The following is a 13392-nucleotide window of genomic DNA, read 5'->3' as shown; positions in this document are numbered from 1 at the left end:
GGACAGATTCTCAATGTGAAAAGCAAGAAGACGAAGGACAGGTGCTCATTTTGAAAAAGAAGAAGACGGACGAGTGCTCAGTGCATCATGGGAAGTCCCCCAGCAACCTAGCAGCATAACGATTATGAGCTTTATTAAAAAGGAACGTTTTAAGCCTAAATCTTATTATCCTGAAAGGGTATCTGCCTCACAAACCCAACCTGGGAGCTGGTTCCACAAGAGAGAAGCCTAGTAGCTGAAGGCTACCTCCCATTATACTTTTTAAAACTCTAGGTACCAGTTACACTCCTAACAATTGTAGTCTTAAAAGTAGTTAATGTTAGGTTATACTTTCTGTTGTGCCCTCTCTCAGTTGAGTAATTAATGCATTTCTAGTTTTCATTTTTTTATGATTGTGTGTTGAACATTTTAAGTGCACAGCAGTGAAATAAGTACATTTATGTTTTTTCATGAATAAGTAAAAAAGTAGGCCTAGCATGTAGCCCTGTGGAACACGGTACAATGTGCACTCTTTTAGATTTGTTTAGACTTTTTTTTTTTTTTTTTTTTTAACTTCTGTCCTTTGCGCCAATTTTTTAACATTTTCAACTGGCACATTAAGTACCTGTAAGCTGGTAAGGGTAGTTGCAATTTGCTCCAAATTTCTGTTGTTGCATCTGAAATTTGCTTTGTGCTCTAAGTGCTGGTAGTAGGACCTTCTATTGAGTGTGGATCTGTTCGTGGTATACTCTACCTGTAAAACAACAAACACTGTGCAAGAGACTTGCCCTAGTTCTGTTGCTCAGAGCTGGACGGTATAGAATTGTACATGAACTGCCTGTGAGCAGTCTTGCCCAGCTCTGTTGACTGGGGCCCTGGAACCTGTAACGGATGAGGGGAATGCAAACAGTTGTTGGGCTGGATTTCAGTTCTGCATCAGGAATAAAAAGTTAACTCCCCTGAGTGTTCTAGCTTGCCTCTTTAATACAAGCCATTAATAATTTACAAAATTTTTTTCTTTCTCCTTTTTTTTTTTTTTTTTACAGAGATAGAAAATCTAATTTTTTCCCCCTCTGTTGACAGCAGAAGGGAGATGCACTAGTCAAACTGATGTTCGGTTCGGTACAAGAGCTTGAACTATGTTGATGTCAAAAGCTATTGATTTTACAAAATCATGCCTCACTTATTTTGCCCAGGAGTAAAGAATGAGGTCAAGGCATAGCTAATGTGTGTTTTTATCTTTTTTTTTTTTTTTTTGATGTGGAGGACCTTCTATTGATGCTGGGAAATTGTTATAAAACACTGTTTTATTTCGAAATAACTTGAAACAAAATATAAATTCCACAGAATACCCATAAATTTATTTTATGAGTGCTTGTGAGATTATGCCGTACTTGCTGTGCCAAGCTTCTTCACCATATATTTTGTTTCAAAACACTATAATTAATAGAAGGATTGGGCCACCCTCCACTTCCAAAATTTAAGGTACTTGGACTGGGACTTAAAGCTATGTCTGGACAGATTTTAGAGGAGGGGGGTCATGAATTCTTGCTGTCATTAATCTTTCAAACTGTGGCAGGCGTCCTTAGACAGTAAATTGTAAAGGGGAGTAAAGCAGTCCTCCATGTCCATTCACACCTCTGTGCTTGGGTGCATAGTGATATTAAATCAATGAAGCGTGAACTATGTGTTAAAGCGGTCAGGGGTCCTTTCGGAATAAGGATATGACTGACAAATATATATTACCAAGGTCTACTTCGGCCTTCTTGGTAACTTTTATTTTTTATGGTTCATATTATGCAGTTCACTGAATTTAGGTGGACAACATGGACAACAATTTTAGCAGCTCTATCCGGGCAAGTCGGTCATTTGGTTGGTGGCTTAACTTCTTTATATCTGAAATGTTAATATCTAACATGTAGGTGAGATGCCATTAAATTTAGACACAACAATGATATTGCCACAAGGCTCAAATTTGTGTTTTTGAATTAATATGCCTCAATAACTGGTGATATGTAATACAGAAGTTAAATTGCCCACAGATCTCTGGTGATTTGTTGAGCATTCTCAGGCCTAAATGAAGAAATCTGATCAAGGGTGCCTTATTTAAGCTGCTTTAGCCCACCTTCCCTACCATTTTATGCTGTTTTTGGTCCTAATCAGTGTCATTTCTGTGCTACTGATGCCCCCTGTATCCAGTGTTGTTATTCATATTGACAAAAATCCATTATTCCAAATGCAAGTAAGGATTCTTGGACTAAAGTGACCTTACATGATGATATTGTTGCCTTGTCTGTGGGACATACCCGAAACAAGCTTATCAACAGTTGCTGTATTGATCAGCTGTGCAAAAAAGGTATAGGAGGATAATCCAACATCGTGGAGGAAAACACCTGCTGCTCATAAGAGATGATAACTATTAACTTGTAATCGTATGTTCAGCTGATTTATTATTATTATTCAGCTTTTTTGGTGATCTGTGCTCATATGCGGATGCCATAATTCAATAAGGACAAACCTAACAACCCTCACGATTTAGAAGAAAAACACAAGACAAGATTAGATTGGTTTGGACATGGAGTATAGGATTTTATTTGCATTTGGATGCTTGTCATAATTAATGGGAAGAAAGGGTTTCAGGGGATTTTTCTGACCTGATCTGTTTACTAGCTCCACAAAAACATGGCATAACGGGGAAGATGCAGTATGACTCATACAACCTGGAGATTTATCTGCACCCAAGGACTCACTGTATCTCTGATATTCTTCTTTTTTTATTGACTAGACTTCTGAACCAAGGTTTGCTATGGTCTCAGATATGATTTCTAGTTTAAAAAAAGGCGAAAAACCATAAAAATGTACTTCAGGCCTGACAAGCCACTTTGACATAATGTGAAATGGAATATAATTTGAATAATTCAGTTCCCCAAACAAAACATTTATTGAATTTGATCTTGATTAGTGTCTCCTCCTCTCCATTAGGTGCTTCATGCAATATTCAAAAGGACAATGCAGCTGTCCTTCGAAGAGAAAATTACCTCGAGGAGTACTGAAAAGGGAAAGGTTGTGATCGTGAGTCTGTATAAGCCACAGATGCAGACACTCATGGTCCCCAGATCTAGTAGACTATAAAGGCTGCTTTGGGAGAAGATTAGCTGGGAGTCAGCAGTAGTCAGAGTTCCATCAAAAAATATGCGTCGGCTACGATACCATCATGTCTGAATAGACTGAAAGTCCCTGCAGGTTTCTAGCACCTTGCTGACTCCAGGTTTTTAATAATTCAAGGTTTTCTGAAGGCAAAAGTGGAGCACATGTGTACGCGAACACTGAGCTATGGTCAGAGGTGAACTTCTTTCTGCATAATAATTATCCCATATTATTGTCCTAGTTTGAAATAAGTAGACTTTTGGAAGGTTCACATCATTTGCTGCTGTACGGCTGCTTGATCAGTATACCTACGAGGCCAAGGCTGAGCACTGCCATCCTGCATATCTGTGAATGCTCAAGGAATGAAACTCAGAGACTGCTGGAAAAAACAACAAGAACAACAAAAAAATCATCCACATCTACTGTAAAGCTTTTCTTAGTACATAAATATTGAGAAAAGTTTTCACATTATACACCACAGTCTTCTCATCATATTGAATTAATGATACCTTGCCCAAAGCAGAGGCTCTGTTCTGAATAATACTTCAACCACCTGGCTTAAGGCAAGCTCAGCTTTTCATCTCATTTGGAAGTCTTATCCTGGAAGCGCCACAGTCAAAGGAGGACTCCTGCTTATTATTACTAGTGGATATCTCTGGATAGCTAGCTCTGGATATCAGTGACACACATCAGAAATGAAAACTGCAATGTACTGTTAAACTGAGAAAATAAAACAATATTTCGTCCTCATTACATCTATCTCAAGGGCAAAGTCTTTTGACACACGCTTAAACCTATTATTTTTATATGCAGTGAGGCGATTGAATACCATTTGGTTCCAACTGACATTAAAGATTTCTTTAATTTCAGTGAAAGTCAAACTGAGGTCATGATATTTGGACCTAGTGGCACCTGTGAGGCTCCTCATATGGAGTCCCTTCCTCCCATATGTAAAACCCACTCTTAAAAACCTGGGTGAGATTATGTACAGTGATTTTAAATTGGAGAAACAGATCCATTCAGTGGTTAAGTCCAGTTTTTTCTAGTTGAGGGTTTTCATCTAAAGTCAATTCTTTTATGTCTTTTAAAGATTTTGAAAGGGTCATCCATGTTTTTATCTCATCTCGTCTTGACTACTGTAGCACCTATTATGCTGGTGTTAGCCAGGCCTCTCTGTCACACTAGCAGTTGGCGCTGAATGCTGCAGCTCATCTTTTAACAAGAACGCTCAAACGAGAGCACATCTCACCCGTCCAGGCCTCACGTCACTGGCTCCCAATATGTTTTAGGATTGATTTTAAGATTTCATTGTGTCTCTGATCACCTACAACCACACGTCCCATTAAGGTCACTCAGGTCTGCAGGCCACGGTCTTCTGGTTGTCCCAAGAACAAGGCTGACGCTCAGGGGAGGCCGCTCTTCTCAGCTGCAGCCCCCAAACTCAGGAACAGTTAGGCTGGCCCAGACACTGCCTGTTTTTAAATCCCTTCTTATTCTTTGGCCTGACAGCCACTCTTTTTATTGTGACTTTTTATGGTGTTCTTATCTAGTGTTTTTAATTAAGTTTTTCTTTTTATCTCTTCATCTTCGTTGTCTTTGTTTTTGTGTTTCATATATATTTACATGCTTTGACTACTCCATACAGCACTTTGGTGAGCATTTGTAGTTTTTAAACATGCTTTATAAATAAACTGATATTGACATTGACAATTGTACATATATGCTGCTTTAAAATGGAATTTCTGAGCCTGTGTTTACAACATGGAAAGTCGTGTAACCAAAAAAAATCAGTGTCTAAAACTCGGAGGAAATGTAAAGGCATAATAAGAGATTGAGACTGTTGGGAATATTAACATTTTCATGAGGCATATTATTAAATTACCATTATAACTCTGAATGACTAAATTACAATACATTCATTTACAATCCACCATTTTTGAAAACGTCAGCAGACATGCAAGAACTTGTGAACTCTAACCTCATCCAATTTCATACTTAAACAGGTTATGAAAACCTTCTAAAGAGACCGCTTATATTGATTCCTCTAGTGAACATGGTAAACACAACAGCATTTAAAAAAACAATCATATTATAAGTATCATAGAATGTAATAATATAAAGTATTTCAAACGTGCATGTTTAGTTACATTGGCTGCATACATCCTGCGCAAAAAGTAATTGAATTGATGTCGCAGCTATATTTCAGTCTCAATTTTCAGTCTTATTTTCAGATTTGAGTGTATTTTGACATGTCTTGAATTTCTACAGAAATTCCAGAGCCACGCTAACCGTATAAATGAACCATTAAAAAGAGGCTGAATCCTATCCATTAAGCTTGAAACAACCTAATAGCTTGACACTTGCACCCTGCTGCCACCGATGAACTGCTAAGATGGTTACAGGAGAAGATTGAGCAGTCTATCACCCCATCAGTCTCGTGCAAGATAAAGGATGCAGACTGAAAAGAAAATTTCGTCAAAGATTCACAATAGCTGAGAACTTCCCGTAGTGAGTGTGACATATGAGGCAAATGTGTGCTCTCTTGCCTGCTGTTGTGTTCCTGTGTTATCACCCTGTACACCCCTAACCACAAATAAGTCCAAGGAAAATAGACTATTGTCCCACTGGAAGCTTGTCTTGGTGACTCATTCCTATATTGATTGGTTAGCAAAACAAAAAAACAAAACAAAACAAAAAAATGCAAAAAACAAGAACTGGTGAGATGGTGAATAGCTGAATGTTTAACACAGGGAATATTTTTCGGTGTTGTTTAGTTTGACACTTTCATAGAGTCAAATGAGTAAACAGAAACATTATGAGAAGAATATTGCTGGCAGTGCATTTTGAAGATGGCACTATAACTTATATTGCTGCCTTCAAATAAGGTCTTGTTTACTGTGTTCATGAGAAAAGTTCACATGAATGGATTTACTAGTTAATGTACTGCTAAGAGAGATCTGTAAAACTTCAGTGGATGGTTTAAATTAACATGCTGTCAAACATTAGCTTACTGATCATCTTCAGCATTTATATGCAGTAGAGCTTTGCTGGCCTTTGATGGGTTTGACTGACTGAAATCCAACATTCACTTATCATCTGGGTCAATTTTGGTCTCCACCAGATCCTGTGTAGTATAACAGACTACTATATAGCAAACATGCAGGTAGCTGATCGTTTTTTGTGTGTTTTTTATTCTCTTGGAACATTTTTGCTGGAAAAAAATCTGTTGAAAAAATGATGTGTGGGAGTAGTTAAAGTGAAGAGAAAAACAAACAAAACCCTTAAAATTGTGAATCAGAGAATAAAACAGAATGACGTGAATGAAGTTAAAATGTTCAATTGAGGAGAACAGTAAAGCATTTTTCTGTTTCTTCACCAAAATATACTTCAGATAGCACATTAGTTTTAGCCAAAATTGCATCTGTATGGGTCAATACCGTGATTGTGTTTTGATTGGTTTTTAAAATTAAAGCAGTGGTGCAAATATTAAATATCCAATGACATACATAATGCTCATGTGAGTCATTGCACCGCATATGTATGAATTCTTCCAAATGGAAGAGCTTGGTCTGCATAAACAAGCTGCCAGAACCAGTTGTATTTCTAAAGTACAGAAACTAAAGCTATCCTCTCAAACCTCACATTCACAATTTCATAATGAAGAATTATTTCCTTTGCATGCTGTCATATACTGTATGTAGGTCCACAGGTATTCAATATTTTATAGATCACATCTCTGCAAGTTCCCATTTATCACCAGGTACAGCACGTGTCTATTTTTCGGCTGAGCTGAGTAGTTGACAAGCACAGAATAGGAACCTCGTAAGGAATGCATCAGTCATGGAAATCTCTGGATACCAGCTGTCCCTGAGCACACTCGCCATAATCAATAACCCACCAATGAGCGCCACATCTAGAGATGGCAATCTGACTGCTTTTTTTATATGAGTGTGTTATGGCAGCATTCATGCTGACATTCTCTCTCGCATCGGCATCCATTTTTAATCATGGTATCTGGCCTTGCTGATGCTCGTCAAGTGCCTCAGCCTCCTGTCAGAGTGTGGGCTTGCAGAGAGGGATAAGAGCTCTTACTGCTGATATGTGGAAATAGATGTGCTGGTACAACTGCCTACCTCTCCTGGACCATCTGTGGAGCGGTGGTGCTGGGTGACTATTACATAATGCATTCACAACAGGCCCTCTCTTTTCCACATCATGCTAACAAGTCTGTCAACTAATTTGAATTTCTGTCTCGAAATGTCTTTAACTGTGTTTGTGCATATATTCACTTACTGACCACTGGTATCATCAAAGCTGACACAGTTTGTTTGATTCACCAACATGCTTTTAAGTGGTTTAACATTTGCATGTACACCAATCAGGCATAACATTATGGCCACCTTCCTAATATTGTGTAGGTCTCCCAGTTGTGACTCATCAGAGAATGGACATGGGTCTTCTGGCAACAGAATGTTGTTTGTGGGGGTCTTTGGGTCCTGTGGGTTGAGGGGAGGGGCCTGTGCGGTTCTAGTGTATCCTACAGATACTTGATCAGTTTGGGATCTAGTGAATTTGGAGGCCAAGTGAACACCTTGTGCTGTTTTTCATTTTTTTTTTGTGTTGTTTGCCATGTCTCTCCTTAAGCAGCTCATGGCTCTTCTTGTCTAGCTTTTTCTCCTGAAAAACCTGAATTGCTGCGCAGAAGGACCAGTTGCTGTAGGTTGTCATGTGCTGGGACATTAACATGCACACAACAAGTGTTTGATCACTACATTCAGTCAACAGATCATGCACAAACAGTAGAAAAACAAAAACAAATAAAAATCGAACAAAGTATGATACTGACACTTTTTCATTACAGTTAATCAAAGTTACCCTTTTTACAGTCCTTTTTCTCTGTTTTCTTGTGAACCCTGGATGAGCTAAAGCTCTGCTGACAACCGCATCATCTTTGTGTTTGTCTCTATTTTATTTCTGGTCTGATGTTGTGGTTTAGGTTGGATTTGCAAATGAATAGTAGTACTTAAAAACAAAAAAAGGAATCCATCCACTCAGATATTAGCATCAAATTATTTTGGGCTAAACAGAACAAAGTGAGTCACTGCAGGGCAGCCATTATGTTTACTGTCAATTGGTTTGTGTGTGTGTGCGTGTGTGTGTCCTCAAAGCTTACAGTTGGGATGATCTCACCAACCCACGTAGTCTGTTGCCAACTGTTAAACATGGCAGTTCATCTGTAATGATATGGGGAGTCAGTGAGTGAGTCATGTCACCTTGTTATTATCGTGCAGAGTTACATATTAGCCAAGAAACATTAAGCCATTCTCTGCAACAACAGGCAGTGGTTAGGGGTTCTGGGTCACTGTATCATGGTATGGTGTGGTTATGAACCTGGCTCACACCTCACCTGATAAATACAAAACAACAACAACAACAACAACAACAAAACAAACAAAAAAAAAACAGCGTGCTCCAGTTTATTTGGTGTGTCACATGCCTTCTTCTTCTTTATTAGGGCGCCATTCCCTCATGATGATCCCATGTTTGCGATAATAGAAAAATGGTTTAAGCAAAGAAAAATTCAGTTTCCACTATACACAGGAGGATGCTATGACAGCTGCCACACACAGACTTAAGGATTTTTGAAACCAAACCCTTCTCATTTGTTAAATTATATTCATAGTGTTATTCCGTTTAATTGGAAGACAAAATTATCAGATTCCATTTATTAATAACTATACCCACTATATTTGGAAAATTTACTTCAATTTATCATTTTCAAATGAATCTTCATTCATTCATCTTCTGTGACCGCTTGTCCTGTGAAGGGTCCCAGCTGTCATCAGGCGAGAGGTCGGGTACACCCTGGACAGGTCACCAGTCGCAGGGCTAACACAGAGAGACAGACAACCATTCACACTCACATGCACGCTTACAGTGTGGGAGGAAGCTGGAGTAGATGGAGAGAACCCACACAGAGTAGACGGAGAGAACCCACATAGAGTAGACGGAGAGAACCCACACAGAACATGCAAACTCCACACAGAAAGGCCCCAGTCGACTGATGGATTCGATCCCGGAACCTTCTTGCTGTGATTCATCAGTGCTAACCACCACGCCACTGTGCCGCCACAGTGTTGTTGTTTTTTTTTTCACTGTAGAGTAATTTAGCTGTGTAGTACAGCTAAATGAGGCGGCTACAGTGTAAACTGGTTAGCCAGGCATGAATACTAATTTCCTCTCCAGAGTAATAAGGCAAGTGAAGGAAAAGGGTTATTTTATTGCTGTTCATACATTAAGGAGATGACTGTATGGAGTGAAGTACAGAGCTAATGAAATAAAATATGTGTGTAATCAGTAGCACCATATAAATCACCAGATACTTGGACGCATTAAGGTTTGTTTTAAATGCCTCAGCCTGAAGCTGGCTCACTTTGACAGTTTTCCAACAAGTCCTCTGGGAGAGAAGATAGTCACAAAACAGAGAGTGTAATTAAAAAGAATGTCTTTCAAGCATAGGTGCCAGCCACTGCACTGGGAACAAGAGACAGCAGTGGGAGTCATGGTAACAGCTGATGGATGGTGAGAGACAGCACAAATGGGAGGATAACGATGGCGGCCTGTCAAAGGGCCCGGTGTGTTTGTTCTCCTCCCACCTCCTGTTGAAGTGGACAGCAGCAATAATTACGTGCAACCAGCGGACAAACTCTTCTACAAATGCATTAGAGCGTCTTTGACCGCTGACCTGACAGCAACAATTGTTGGGTGCTGCATCATCAAAGCCTAAAATCTAAGGGCCAAATAAATAGTTTGGTAAAAAAGCAACATTCTCTGCCCACGTCTGTGTTTAAAAAAAGGCAGTAGTGATCCATCAATACACAAGATTAGATATATGAGACTTCCTCCCCTTTAAAATTAGCACTCATCTCCAGTACTAATGAAAACCTGAAACTGCTCAGTCCCTGCGATGGCAATTTGCATAATAATTACAACATAGCAAAGACAGTGGGGGAGGACAGCAAAACAAACCCCTGCCAACTGGAGAAGTATAAATCGACGAACAGCAAAAATAGCGGAGCATCTCTATATTTTGTCTGGACTCTTGATTACTACACCTGTCCACAAATGTCTGGAGGGATGTCTGTGTCTCCATGGAGATTTAGTATTGCACTTAAATAAAGTTTGGGGAATAGATTTGCCTCAATCAGTGCAACAGATACTGTAGGAAATTGCCTTGAGCAGGCGTCTAAAAACCCCCAAACTCACTGGCTGCCTTCCATGGCTGCCCACTACTACTACCATGTATGCTCACTTGGATGGGTTAAATGCAGAAAACTCATTCTTTTGCTGTGATTGCTGTCAAATGTTGACCTCTGCTGCTGTCAGATGTCATTTCAGTTTTAACTGCTGTAACCCTCCAACCCGTTCACCTCAAGACTTCATATCCAGGTTCACTCTTAATCTCTTACAGATCTCCAGCATTCTCTTCGGTCCTGCACTGGCCTCACCCTCTCCCCGTCAGATATGATGGCGTCACAGTTGGGGTCGCACATTTGTCTGGATTGGGCTCATTAATATATATTCCTGGAACCTCCACATCTGGAAAAGTCTTGCTGTAGAAAGGCATAATTTACATTAAATCTACCCCGCTTTATTTCTGTCACAGTGCTAAACCATTCATTCATTTACTATTTTTTTCAGGTACTCTGAAACATGGGTTGTAATGAAAGCCTCAAACATTGCAACTGTTGTGGAAAATTTGTTGAGAAAAAAGAAATCAGAACACTCTGGTCTTTCAGTGTGTTTTTTTCCAGCATCTGCAGATGGGCTCTCAGCACAGACAAAGCATCAAGCATTGATAGTCGCAAAATGAGCAACAAAATAGATTTACTCCATGCGACCTATCTGGTGAAGGTCACATTGATCACTCAGATAACATGTCCTATACCTAATTGGAGCCATAGTTCAGGCCAGTAAAACAAAGATGTATGAACGTAGTATAAACAACTTATAGCAACAACTCAGCTTACTTATCAGTCATGCAGTTTTTCAACAAGCGACCATGTCCATCATTAAATCACATTACCTATGTAAGTATAAGGGTTACACACAGTTCAAACATATGTCAAAACATATACAGAGCAGGACGTTGATGATGTAAGGTACAGTGTGATTTTCCTTTACACTCTGCCTTACACTCTTTGACATGAGATTGAAAATATTCAGTACAAGAATTCAAAATGATCTTGCCTGAGACCCTTAATCTTTTTGAATGGCACAGAACTGTCAGTTCAGTATAATTATCAGGAGAGAAGCTTGGTGGTGTACATTTTTACTGCCACATAGCTGGCAAACTGTAGCTGACATAACATCAGGCCCTCATATTACTAACTGAGGGCACAGTAAAACTTGACAAGAGGGGAAAAAGCAGTTTTTAAGATCAGCAGTGAATGTCACAGTTTATTCTGTGGCTATCATCGCCAGTGTGGTCAGTTCATATAAGTAGAGGCAGAAACTATAATTCATGGCAACTGCTTTTGAAAAAAAAAATAAAAAATCAGCATACAGTTATACTCTATGTCTTCTGTGTGTTGCATTTTATTAATGATCTCTTCTCTTGTGTCCCTTATTTACAACAAGAGCGACAACAACTAAACATTTTAGACATTTTGTATGCAGTCAGCTGGAATTATCTTGAGGCTGCAGATGACACCAGATGGTTTCACAGTAATTGGTGATGAGCATCACCTATTTAACTGCACAGCAGGACAGAAAGACACTCCAGCTGCATTTTGCTTCGGGTGATGTGTTGGCAGCGTTGCCTCTGTCGGTCCTGTTGGACTTAATGTTCCGGCTCCACTGACACCTTGCTTCCCACAGTCTCACCTCTTATCTCCCACTGAAAAACCACCTGTCAATCATCAAGAGTCGATGGGCACTGGACTGGCCATCTGGCAAACTGAGAAGGCTGTGGTATTTTTCTTTTTCCTTTTTTTTCATTTTCACAGGTAGATCAGCAGATTGTTTTTTTTTTCTTATTTCTTAATTGATGCCCAGTGGTTCCAATCACATCTTTAAATCTCCCCCATTTTGGACTCACCTTCGTTAAAGAGCCAAGTCAAACTCTAGAGAGCCATGGAGAAACTGCAGGCAAAAAAATAAATAAAAATAAAAATCACTGACATGTTTGCTGACAGACCTTGTACATGAGGCGAGGTAGAGAGTGGAACTTGCGATAAGCAGAAACTATCAATGGGATGGCTGATTCGCTCAACAATATGTCATGAGAGATGATGACCATGATTGGCATAGGGCTACTGTGGAGTCCAGGAACCCATTAAGATCATCTTGATAAAATTGAGCACATAAAGAAAAAAAAGCGCCAGTGGTGAACAAGCTGGTGTTAGCTATTTCACTAGTTATCTTCTGCACACTTTGCTGCTTTAATTTGTCTAGCTTGCTTCTAGACTGCTAGATAGTGATAATGTTACCGTATAGGGATGCCACTGTGCTGGCTAACATGTTTGTGAACATCGGCTGAGAAAATTAGTGCACATTTGTCTCTGTTATGTTTTCCTTTGTGAATGGGAAGGAGATCATTATTGTTACACTAACATTTAGTTAGCTGGCTGCGTGCATGATTATTTATTAGGCTATAAAGTGAACATTGCTCTCTTGAGACTCTTTCTTTTAGTGTCTCTCTCTCTCTCTCTGTCTCTCTCTCACACACACACACCCCTGCACACACACACACACACTCAAGACGGCAACATTTTAGGGTTTGCTTGGTTTTGCAGTTTCCTCTCTCTAAATTGCTTTCTTTTTCGTTGCACTGCTTTTCTGCTTTAAGAGAGTGTGGGAGAATATGATATACACCATTAGGGAGTGTAAAGATAGGTGGTGTCTGATCAGTAGTTTTGGGTCAGCATGGGCCCAATTGTTTTCGACATATTTTGTGTCCCAGACCCCTCATCATTATTGCTCATCTGGGTTTCAGTCTCTTTTGTCGTTGTACCAGATACAAAAACAGCAACTGTAGTAGCTTATGTAGTAGGTTTGTCCACAGTTACTCTCAGGGTAATTGTGGAGTATTTGATTCATGAATCATCTGGTTTTATTCTAAGGAGAAAGCTCGCGGCTGTGATTAGACTTGCTCAGCAATGAGGTCACCATGAAATGTAGGTTTCCTTTAGCTTCAGGAGGACTTTAGTATGTTTTCAGTCTCACTGTTCTTAACAACATCATTTCCAACAACAGGCAGATGTT

The sequence above is a fragment of the Chelon labrosus genome (genome assembly GCF_963514085.1).
Source record: "Chelon labrosus genome assembly, chromosome: 4".
In the NCBI taxonomy this organism is placed as follows: Eukaryota; Metazoa; Chordata; class Actinopteri; order Mugiliformes; family Mugilidae; genus Chelon; species Chelon labrosus.
This window is presented reverse-complemented; position numbering follows the sequence as displayed.